The sequence below is a fragment of the Plectropomus leopardus genome, chromosome 8 (genome assembly GCF_026936395.1).
Source record: "Plectropomus leopardus strain MGB_pleo_1.0 chromosome 8, ASM2693639v1, whole genome shotgun sequence".
NCBI lineage: Eukaryota > Metazoa > Chordata > Actinopteri > Perciformes > Serranidae > Plectropomus > Plectropomus leopardus.
The window spans coordinates 36,228,366-36,238,523 of NC_142183.1; the positions used below are offsets into that span (position 1 = coordinate 36,228,366).

Sequence of the window (10,158 nt, forward strand, 5' to 3'; positions counted from 1 at the left end):
GGCAAACACCTGTAAAAAGTGTGGCCAGTATCACTCCGCTGAAACTGGACACAGCAAGTACAGTGAAAGAGTGTATTGCCCCAACTTTGAGTCGCTAACAAAACCCCAATGGTTGGAGGATATGAGGAAAAAATAATAAATAATGCTATAAAAAGTAAATGTAAATAATCAGTACTTTTAAATACTAGTTACTAGTATTGTAAATAGTTTGAAATATTGTATATAGTTTAAAATATCAAAGTATTGATGTCTTATTCTCTACTTGAAATCTTTATTGTATTTATGGGTTTTATATATTCTGTATTTACTGTTAACAGTTTAATATTTACATCTGCAGTCTTAATATTATTTGTAAGTTTTTACATGTTTTTCTATGTATTTTATTCTGTGTTCACTGTTAAACACAGAAAACTAGAACTATATTTATTAAACTACAGTTTAATCTTTACATTTGAAATGTTTATATTATAATAATATAATATATAGTATGTTTTTAAATATTTCTTTTGTGTTTGCTGTTTATAGTTTGACATTTATGTTTGAAATCTTAATTTTTTTTGTTCTTTATACTCTGTCTACTACCAATAGTTCTATAAGAAATGAATAGATTTTTTTTTTACATTTGTAGTCTTGTAGGTCTAACAATTAATATATTGTGTGTTTACAGTAAATAGTTGTTTAAAAAAATATTTAAAATATATTATTAATAAATCTTTAAAAAGTGTTTTTCAAGCAAAACTGGTGTAAAAGTGAGCATTTTTAATGACAATTTGTGTAGAGAACACAAGAGTGATAATAATGATGACAGTATTCAGTAAAAGTAACATGGTATATAATTTACATTTGGAAAAAACCCCAACACCATACTGTGAAACAGAAGAAGAGACTTGCTTTAAAGAAGGCATTGCTTGACCTGGTACATGTTGGAGTTGATATCTGATGGATGTGTGGTGTTTTAGGGTCAGCGTTAGAAAGATCCACTTCACAATCATGCCAAAGCCCTTGGCACTGAATATTCTGATTCTTTAGGAAGGTGGGAGAAGAAAAACAAATTGCTACACATGAATAACTTATTGTCTTGAAAGAGAAGTATATGCACTGTAAACTACATTATTTTCCAAAAGGAAAAATTATTTTCATTTGTAATAAATACAAAACAATCCTTGCATACACATTAAGCCTAAGCTCTGTAAGATGTAAGGAAGAAAGGCAAAAGCAATTGTTCTGGACACTGTGTCGAACTACATATTTAGAGCCATCTAGTGGTGGTTTATATAAATAGTCCTTCAGACAGGAAGTAGCTGTTGTTAGACAGGAAGAATTGCAATTATTACTTTGCATTTATCATTCATTGCCTAATTTCTATAGCCCAGACCAGCTTTATAACTGGGTAACAGCAGCCCCAACTCCAGGAGGGAAGTCCAGATAAGGCAATACACTGTTTTCACTCTATGCACTGAATTCATGCTTGATAACTGGACTGAAATATAGAAGGTGATAAAAAATCTGCACTATACTGGACACTATAGCAAAATACAGTGTAAATAACAAACTGTAGAGGGCAGCAAGTGTCCACCAAAACCAAAGAAGAAGAAGAAACAAGGGAAGTAGCTGTCAGCTGTGACAAGTTCCCCAAGTCGAAGGTTCCAGTCCCACTCACGGCATGTCCAAAGGCCTACAAAACTTCAAAAGTTTGCAAATTGTGGTCAGACAGCTAGAAATGAATCCATCATGTCTATGGGAAATAAAAAGTTATTTTCTTCCCTCTTTTTCTTTTTTTTCCTTTTTACTCTCTTACTCTCCCCCCCCCACCCCCTTCTCCCTCTTTCTCCCCCTTCTTTGATGGATGATTGCTCCCCAACTTAGTCCCTCAATAAGTTTTAACATGTCCATCTTCACAACAAAGTGACAACACTTACTTTAAACACTTGTGACAATGAATCCTGCATCATCTGTTGGCATGGCAGGGACAGAGATATCCTGCTGCTTTAAAGGATTCACACTACATACAGCAGAGGACGACCTCTGAGTTATGGGCCCAGCACGGACCCGCTGCACCAATCTGCTTTCAAGGGCCTTCAACATCTATGGTTTTGATCCACCAGACCCCCGTAATGGTCCAAGCATGTTTGGTTCAATATTGTGGGAATCCCTGGGAACCTTTGTGAAAAATGGTTAACCAGTGCAGAAGTGGAAAGAAAAGCATTCAGTAGACCTTCTAGTTACCCCCTTTTTCAGTGATTGTCCCAATGCAATCTTTTAATCTTGAACATGTCCGCTTTTTAAAAGCAGACAGAAGACAACCCACTAACACTTATGGCAATGAATGCTTAGTCATTTAAAAGATGGCAAGGGGAGCATGGATAAAGGCAAGCATTGAACTTACCTGCTCTGCAGTAGGTACCATGAGCTGACACTGAGTGCACACCTCAACATGAGAGGTACTATGGAGAATAGGATTATTTCTTTTCAAAATTCTTGAAGCTCTGAAGTCCTGAAATGATGACAGTGGTGGGATTTGAACCTACTTTTCCACAGAGACTGGAGCCGAAATCCTGCACCTAAGATGATTCAGCCACACTACCAATTGTAGCATGTCACAAAACACCATACTATAGCATGTGGAAAAAAATGGTTGAAAGATTCATCGTTCCAAATGTCAAAAAAAGTAATAGTATACCATTTTTAAGAACATTATAATATACAATGTGGAAGAAAGGGTCCACAAAGGGAACAATAAAAGTGTTGAAAGATCAGAACAGCCTCTAGCTTGTCAGGTCGAGTGTGCACCCCACATGCCTAAGGACGTTACAGTGGCCCAGGTCAAGTCCGGCTTGCACGCTTTGCTGCATGTCATATCCCCTTCTCTCCCCCTACTTTCCTGTATCTCTGTTTAACAGCCCTATAAATAAAAAGGAAAATGCCCCAAAAAACTCTAAAAAAATAAAAATAAAAAAGTTATAGTTTAGTATGTGAACAAATGCCATACTGTAGCACGTGGAAAAAATGGCTGAAAAAGTCATTGCTCCAGATGTCAATAAAACTTATGGTATAGAATATTATAGTGTAGAATTTCAAAAGAATGGTCCATAAACTCGACATTTAAAATGGCTAACTATAGTAGAGTTAGGGTTTGGGGCCAGGGTCAGGGTTAGGGTTACGGTCCGAAGTGGCATTAGTGGTAGTAGTGGTAGAAGTAGTCCTATAAGTAGTAGAAGTAGTTCTAGTATGACTAGTAGTAGCAGTAATGGTAATGGTAACAGTAACAGTAGTAGAAGTAGTAGTATTAGTAATAGCTGTAGCAGGAGTAAAATTAGTTGTCCTAGTCCGCGTTGTAGTTGTAAAAGCAGTGGTATCTTCACCAAACTTTTTAACAGCTAACACCTAAGCACACGCCAGCATCCCTCCATGCCTTAAGACTGCCACAATCATTCTCATCCCCAAGAAACAAGGAGGTGGATGAACTGTACAACTATAGATCAGTGGCCCTGTCCCCTCTTGTTATGAAATGCTTTGAGAAGTTAGTACTACAGCATATCAAAGTCAGCCTACCATCCTCCTTCTACCAGCATCAATTTGCATACTGGGCAAACAGGTCTACAGAGGACGCCATCACTATCGCCATTCACTCTGCACTAAGCCACCTGTAGCACCTGGGCTATGTAAGAATCCTGTTTTTTGACTTTAGATCTGCATTAAATACTATCATTCCCCACACACTACACTGCTCAACCTGGCCCTTTCCCCTCCTATCTACTTCTGGATTAAAGACTTTTCTCACTGACCACTCACAGGCGGTCAAACTTGGGCCCCACCTCTCTCCCACCATCACCCTCAGCACAGGTGTCCCCAAGGCTGTGTGTTTAGCCCACTACTCTAACCCTCTATACACATGACTGTACACCTATCCACCCCTCCAATATCATAGTCAATTTCGGAGATTACACTACTGTGGTCAGACTCATAACAGGGGACGATGAGTCTGCCTACAGACACGAGATCCAGAGACGGAAAGAGTGACGTTTGGTGAATAACCTCACACTGAAAACCATTAAAACCAAGGAACTGATTCTGGACTTCAGGAGAAGGCGGGATACTGGAACTGTTCCCATCCATTTCAATGGGGACTGTGTAGTGAGGGTGCACATTTTCAAATTCCTGGGCACACTCATCTCCAATGACCTCTCCTGGTCAGCCAACACTACTGCCATGGTTAAAAAGGCACAGCAGAGGTTACACTTCCTGATATTACTCAAGAAGAATAATATAAATCAGGAACTTCTGATAGCCTTCTACCGAGCAACCATAGAGAGTGTTCTAACTTTTGGCACCTCAGTGTGGCATGCAGGGTTCACAGCTGCAGAAAGGAAGACCTTCCAGAGGGTAATAAAGTCTGCACAGATATTCATTGGCTGCCCCCTCCCCTCTCTGTATGACATTGCCAGTTCCTGCTACCTCCGCAGGGTGCAAAACATCATAATAGACCCCACGACCCTGCACATCACCTGTTTGAATCCTTACTGCCGAACAGACGATACAGGTCAGCAAAAGCATGGACATCTAGACTAAAAAGCAGTTTCTTCCCCACAGCCATGAGATAACTGGACATGTAATAATCCCTCCTTTATGTGCTATATGAGCAATGTAAGTGAGTCAATTTCTTTTCTAAGAAGAACCCTTATGGAAAGTGCAATAACTTTTTACCATGTGCTATATCTAACTACAGTCCATATGCAACTAGTCTAGCTCTTGTATGGAAGATGGAACAGTCAATGTAGCACTTTTTATCAATGTAGCACTTTTTATTTTTTTATTGTATACATCCTTTTTATTTATTCATTTTTATTGTTGTATGCACCAAGTAGAGCTGTGCTCATTATTTTGCTGTATGCTCTGCCTACAAAACAAATAAAGCATTCTCTCTCTCATTCTCTCATCTCACTCAGGCTGCTGACCACAAGTCTTTGTGTTGTTTAATAGTCCTTAAAATAATTAAAACAGTCTAGTGTTGATATACCATAGAGTCTGTATGGTTGATGATGAATATATTTAGTCTCTCTAACTGCAAAATGTCACTATCAGCAACATGTATTCTATTAACAGAAAAAACCCTTTCAAATAAGACAAATTCAAGAGAATAAAAAGTTTCTATGAAATGTCATATAGTTGAGTCAACATCTAAACCAATCAGCTTTTCAATCAGCTGAGAGCCAGGTGGCGCAGCCGGCAGAGCGCAACTGTGCTCTTGATGTTGCAAGATTATCGCCGTCCACTTTTGCATGACGTCAGACCAAGTCGGGCTGGGCTCGGGCACAAATCTAACCAGGATGCATTGCCTGTCGATCGCCAGTGATCAGTTCTGAGCAGAACTGGGTAGGCTCGAACGAGACTAGTTGTCCATCCAAAGAGCTCCTGAGCAGACAGTGTCCCTTTATTTCTAGCACTATCTCTTGTGACCATCGAACAGCAGCAACATTTGCACATTTGCATTGCACATGTGTCATACCTTATAGCTCCCATGGGGTCAAAGGGGGACCATAACCTTTTTAAAAATAGTTTTTAAATCTTTTTTTTTTTTGGCAATTTGTTAAACATTTCTAGCCAAATTGTTCATTGCCTTTTTCCCATGTTTTGAAAGAAACCATACCAATAAGCTCTGGGTTCACAGATGTAAATGCTTGTGAGAGGCGTCTGAAAACAGAGATGTTGGTTGGTTGGTTGGTTGGTTGGTTGGTTGGTTAATTGGTTGGTTGGAAAAAGGCAATGAGGAAGAAATGGCTCCCAAACTGCAGGTAATCAGAAGATTTGCTAAAAAAATCATCATTTCAAGCACTTTTTCTCAGGTCATTTCCTTGTTTTTTGTTTCCTCACTGATTTTTTAAACCCTTTTTGGGGTATTTTGGGAATTTTTGGGTAATTTCTTCTTAGGTGTCTTATTGCCTTATCCCCGTGTTTTGTTAATGCTAATTTACTCAAGATTCAAAGTTTTAAATACATGACATGATCACTGAAGTGGATTTTCTTTATGGATTGATATGTAGAAATGATTATATATGCAAATATTTCTTTATTCTGAATATTTATTGAGGCATCAACAGTAATGTATGAGGAAAGAGTGAGGGGATCCTTTTAGACCCCCATCAGTACAGTAATATTTCACTGTGAACAGGACTAAATGATGATGACTGATGTGTTCCATTCATGTCTAAACACATACAGCCACAATCAATTCAATACAAACCTGTAAGATTATCACACACACAAACATACTAACCGTTTAACACACTGTACATGGAAGTGCTGATAAGCCCCGCCCCCAAGAACAGTATTTCCAGGAATCCCCCTTTCTGATAGGTCAAGGGATTCCTGGGAAAACTGGACCCCAGGAGAGAGGAGGAGAAACAGAGGAGGTCAGTGAGCTTTTCCTCCTCTGATTTGATCCGGCCATCATTACATCGACATCAGGAGATCCATCGCTTACATGCAAAAGGTCACATTGATTCCATACTTCAAATGTGCACACTGCACGTCTTTTCCACGTCTTTATACCCAAATCACTGCTCATATATAACGTCATCTCTTTCAAATGTTTGATGTTGAATTTAATGGTAATTTCTGAAGTCATCTACAAAAATAATTAATAAAAATATAATAAATAAAAATATTTTAAACAATATCAAGAAAATTTGTTAAATTTTCATATTTGTCCCAAATCCTCATTTTGTGACTACTTTTATTTTATTTTTTCTCCTATGTTTTTTTTTCAAAAAATGTTACACAGAAGCAATTTCCCTCTGAATTGAAAAATGAGCAAACTTTATTGACATACATCATAGTGTTTCTCTGACAGTGTCCTCCTGTCCTGTGACTTCCTGTTTCAACTCACACTGCCTGTGTGAAGCAGCCCTGGACGTTGTCCCCTGGCTGTCCCCAGATGGGTATTTGTGTCCTGTGTCCCGAGCTACAGTGCTTCATCTCAGACTACCAACTGACCAGAGATGCAGCACTGCACCATGGGCCACAGGGATGGACCAGGACGTCAGCTGGAGACAAACACAGGGACATCAGTCAGTTTACACACAGTGTTACTTTTTGTCTTTTGATTTTACAAGCAGTAAGACATCGGTGCTCCCTCACAGTATAAGTTACATCAATAATCAGAAATGCGCTAATAAGACATTTGCAGAAAGTAATTCTAAGGACACAAATAGATTTTCTTTTTTTCCAATCTGTAGTCCCATTTTCAAAACTCTGAACACAATAAGCACAACAGCTTGGATTGTACCATTAAACATACCATTAACTCTGTTCATGTTATCTTCCAGTGGTGAAATATAAACAAGGTAATTATACTTAATAGATTTATATTTGTAATGAAGATTTCTGTTCTGACTTAACTTCATACACATCATGCACACTGTCCTTACAGTTAGCAAAGAGATGAAGAAAAATGACCGACAGTCAGGTGATCCATCATTAGCTGATGTGAAGCGATAGCTAAAGGTTTTTTTTTTAAAAAACTGGGGAACAAACATGGTGACAATTGAATGGCAGCTGATTAAAATGTGAAAAAAATGTGCGAACTGAACTCCCTGTCTTCATTTACAGCTGAGACACAGTTTCGCCATTTTACATTTCTGAAAGGTCAGAAATACCAGTGACGAAAAAGGACCTGAATAACTCTGTGTGTGTGTGTTTGTGAGAGAAATAGAGAGAGAGAGACAGAGAGAGAGAAAGAGAGAGGGAGAGAGGGAGAGAGAGAGAGAGAGAGAGGGAGAGAGAGAGAGGACAGCACAAACATTTTTGTTGGGGAGGGGTAAACAGGAAATGGTTTTAACCCCCAGTGGACCAACATAATACCAACGTCCTGTAATGCTGCTGCTCCCTCTGACATTCCACACATTCAAACTCTCACCAATAATGATTCTGTGTGTGTGTGTGTGTGTGTGTGTGTGTGTGTGTGTGTGTGTGTGTGTGTGTGTGTGTGTGCGTGCAGTTTTAGCTGTCTGTTGTTAACATGGCCTTTTTAACAGAATATACAGTATGTCTATCACACAAGCTGATAAACACATTACACATACCAAACATTTTAAAAAATCAGCCTGCTTTCAGCTTTGTGATACAAGAATTTTGAAAAGAGGGCAACAACCTCTGAGTTCCTGGCTAATGCAACACATACTCTGGCTGTAACCCGTCTGAAGGTTGAGGGTTTGTAGGAGTACTCATGGTCAACGCTAAATGGTACACACTTTACAGTTTTCTACCTTAACAGACAAAACATGTAACAGTTTACCTGAGACTCACTCCCTCAATTACTCAATTAAAGGAGGAAGCGCCCGCTAAGCCTCACTCTGTAAATGTATATAATATAATATATAATGTAAAATAATATTAAAGAACATAATTTATGTTTAAATTGATTTTAAAGTAAGCATGAGATGTTATATCACTTATAAATGTAAAAAAAAAAAATCACATGAAAGATTTAAAGCTTTTACAGAGGATTATTTTCATTAATATCTGTTCACTGGTATACATGGTGAATCTGAGTGTCAGTGGAAAATGAAATAGAGTTTAAACAGGGCAAATACTGATTTGGTTTGCTAATGTCACGCTCAGGTTATAATGCAATTTGTTGATTATGTTCACAGAATATTAATCTATGGAGGATTTCCACACACTATTTTAAGGAGATACCTATCAAATTGAGGATATTTTGAGTCGCATGACAAAAACATATATTTGAGTATATATTATGTGTTTCAAAGCGTCTCTTTTTCCATTGATATGAGTTAATTGTTGATGAAAAATAAATAATGTCACATTTTTTGTTAAAAAAAGGTCTGTTGAGACCACTTATTGTCATTTTTTGGAGTAGAGATCAATCATTACATTATTTTGTGTGTTTGAAACATATTTGGGTTCTGAATGGGTTAACTTCTCACATTCTGATTTATGCACCACCTTTATTTTTTAGTGCAAAGTATCTTAAATAAAATGATGGTCTGAAATGTGCCAACATCCCATCAGATTTTACCATTCTCAGTTTATTTTTTAAAGCCTAGCAGCTCTAGTTTCATAATAAATACATATTTCAATATTCATATTGTCTTGTGGTATATGGCAGAAATTTAGTGCCAATTTGAACAAACAACAGGGGGGAAGTAACTTGAAATAGAGTAAGTCCCCACACAGCATCTTCAGAGTGATTTCATTGATTTTTTTTATTTTTTTTTTTATTGTATTTTGCAGTGTAAAACATATTTGTTACAGCCATCCAAAACCCTTTGGAGCATTGGAGTTTAAAGAAACTCAGCCCCTGGATGGAACTACACCTTATTAACATATTAGATGTTGGCTTGTCAGTACATTTGTACGAACTGGGTCTCTTAAACTATATTAAAGTGATATAAAACTCTAAAAAAACAGCTAAAGTTATGGACTTAAGAGACTAAGTGGAGGCAAGAGCGTCCTGTAATTTCGGAAGATGACAGACAAAAAGCCTCAGTGAGAACGTCTCTGGATTCAGATCAGATATACATGCTGTATATTATATTGTAGTTAAACGCCTCATGGGCATTCCTTTTACTGAAACCAACACAAGCAGACACTGTGCAGGATCTCACCCAAAGTGAAGACTGTTGGATCTCCATCTCTGATCTCCAACATCTCAACAGAAGCACCTGGTAGAAAATAGAGACACACTTGAAAAAACCTGTTAAAATGTTCTCAGTGGCTTTAACGCTTTGAAACCTGGAGCAACATCACTTTGTAGTGCTGCTTTCACTTTTCACAAGTAGTTAAACCTTTGAACCCTGAGCAAATTGGTACATTTTTTTTAAAGACATGGGGAAAAGGCAATGAGAAACTCAATATATGTTTCTCATATTGCAACACATTGGTAGATGTCATTTTGTTTTTGTTTTGTTTTTTGAATTATCATTTTTCTTTTTAATGGTTTTGTTTATTTTGGGTTCGGTTGTCTATTTTTCAGTCAATTTTCTTGTACTTTTTACTTATTTTTTGCTGATTTAGGGGTAATTTCTTAAGTTGCTCATTGCCTTGTTCCCACGTTTATTTCAGAAATCTGGTCAGTTTTCTTAGGTTTCAAAGGGTTAATGGTATCATAACTGGCACTGTAACAGTTAATGTCTGTTT

The 10,158-nt window shown here is 37.6% G+C and overlaps 1 long non-coding RNA gene across 1 annotated transcript in view; it reads right to left on the reverse strand.

Annotated features, from left to right (window-relative positions):
• Window positions 1-6,062: 6,062 nt before the first annotated feature.
• Window positions 6,063-10,158, reverse strand: part of LOC121948195 (uncharacterized) — a 13,728-nt gene continuing 9,632 nt past the window's right edge. Inside the window, exons 3-4 of the long non-coding RNA XR_006106133.2 lie at window positions 9,627-9,683; window positions 6,063-7,043 (exon numbers count right to left, since the gene is read on the reverse strand). This is a non-coding gene — a long non-coding RNA (uncharacterized LOC121948195). The remainder of the gene's footprint in view (window positions 7,044-9,626; window positions 9,684-10,158) is intronic.